Genomic DNA, 2,511 nt, shown 5'->3' with positions numbered 1-2,511 from the left:
GCCCCAGTGGGGCAGTCTCATCACCTGTATACATTATGATTCCCTGTCAGACCCAGTGGGCCAGTCTCATCTCCTGTATACATTATGATTCACTCTCAGCCCCGGTGGGGCAGTCTCATCTCCTGTATACATTATGATTCACTCTCAGACCCAGTGGGGCAGTATCATCACCTGTTTACATTATGAATCACTCTCAGCCCCAGTCGGGCAGCCTCATCTCCTGTATACATTATGATTCCCTCTCAGCCCCAGTGGGGCAGTCTCATCTCCTGTATACAGTATGATTCCCTCTTAGCCCCAGTCGGGCCCTCTCATCTCCTGTATACATTATGATTCCCTCTCAGCCCCAGTGGGGCAGCCTCATCTCCTGTATACATTATGATTCCCTCTCAGACCCAGTGGGGCAGTCTCACCACCTATATACATTATGCTTCCCTGTCAGACCCAGTGGGCCAGTCTCATTACCTGTATACATTATGATTCCCTCTCAGCCCCAGTCGGGCAGCCCCATCTCCTGTATACATTATGATTCCCTCTCAGCCCCAGTGGGGCAGCCTCATCTCCTGTATACATTATGCTTCCCTGTCAGACCCAGTGGGGCAGCCTCATCTCCTGTATACATTATGATTCCCTCTCAGCCACAGTGGGGCAGCCCCATCTCCTGTTTGCATTATGGCCCCCTCTTAGCCCCAGTGGGGCAGTCTCATCACCTGTATACATTATGATTCCCTTTCAGCCCCAGTGGGGCAGTCTCATCACCTGTATACATTATGTTTTCCTCTAAGCCCCAGTCGGGCAGCCTCATCTCCTGTATACATTATGATTCCCTCTCAGCCCCAGTGGGGCAGTCTCATCTCCTGTATACAGTATGATTCCCTCTCAGCCCCAGTGGGGCAGCCTCATCTCCTGTATACAATATGGTCCCCTCTCAGCCCCAGTGGGGCAGTCTCACCACCTGTATACATTATGCTTCCCTGTCAGACCCAGTGGGGCAGTCTCATCACCTGTATACATTATGATTCCCTCTCAGCCCCAGTCGGGCAGCCTCATCTCCTGTATACATTATGATACCCTCTCAGCCCCAGTGGGGCAGCCTCATCTCCTGTATACATTATGGTACCCACTCAGCCCCAGTGTGGCAGCCTCATCTCCTGTATACCGTATGATTCCCTCTCAGCCCCAGTCGGGCAGCCTCATCTCCTGTATACATTATGGTCCCCTCTCAGCCCCAGTGGTGCGGCCTCATCACCTGTATACATTATGGTCCCCTCACAGACCCAGTGGTGCGGCCTCATCTCCTGTATACATTATGATTCCCTCTTAGCCCCAGTGGGGCAGTCTCATCTCCTGTATACATTATGATTCCCTCTCAGCCCCAGTGGGACAGCCTCATCTCCTGTATACATTATGATTCCCTCTCAGCCACAGTGGAGCAGCCTCATCTCCTGTATACATTATGATTCCCTCTCAACCCAAGTCGGGCAGCCTCATCTCCTGTATACATTACTATTCCCTCTCAGCCCCAGTGGTGCGGCCTCATCTCCTGTATACATTATGATTCCCTCTCAGCCCCAGTGGGGCAGTCTCACCACCTGTTTACATTATGATTCCCTCTCAGCCCCTGTGGGGCAGTCTCACCACCTGTTTACATTATGATTCCCTCTCAGCCCCAGTGGGTCAGCCTCATCTTCTGTATACATTATGATTCCTTCTCAGCCACAGTGGGGCAGTCTCACCACCTGTTTACATTATGATTCCCTCTCAGCCCCAGTGGGGCAGTCTCACCACCTGTATACATTATGATTCCCTCTCAGCCCCAGTGGTGCGGCCTCATCTCCTGTATACATTATGATCCCCTCTCAGCCCCAGTGGGGCAGCCTCATCTCCTGTATACATTATGATTCCCTCTCAGCCCCAGTGAGGCAGCCTCATCTCCTGTATACATTGAGATCACCATATGATCATATCTTTTCATGAATCAGTTGTAGTACTAACGGTCAACAGAAAGAACCACGTGTTAAAATACATTAATATTGAAACGGGACTTTAAATTCGTTATAAAACTAAATAAAATCCAACTTTCGGCTGTAAGAGACATTTTATTTTCAATCTTATTTAACCCATGCCAGAATAAGTTCCATCTGCAAGGTTAAGGCCAACATCTCACAAGTGTTAGCCTCCTTATGAGGTTAAATTACCACAAAAAATAAGAAGCAACAAACACTCATGGAAGATTTCAAGGTTGTTGTGTCATGTTTAGTACCTCCAAGAGACACGCTTCTAAGCATAGAATGTACTATTAAAACAGGCTTTAACATAACCGTAACAGCCGCTATCCACATCACTTGCTATAATATAACCGTGACAGCCGCTATCCACATCACTTGCTATAACCTAAACGTGACAGCCGTTATCCACATCACTTGCTATAACCTAACCGTGGCAGCCGCTATCCACATCACTTGCTATAACCTAACCGTGACAGCCGCTATCCACATCACTTGCTATAAC

This window comes from Mizuhopecten yessoensis, unplaced genomic scaffold, assembly GCF_002113885.1.
Source record: "Mizuhopecten yessoensis strain PY_sf001 unplaced genomic scaffold, ASM211388v2 scaffold715647, whole genome shotgun sequence".
NCBI lineage: Eukaryota > Metazoa > Mollusca > Bivalvia > Pectinida > Pectinidae > Mizuhopecten > Mizuhopecten yessoensis.
This window is presented reverse-complemented; position numbering follows the sequence as displayed.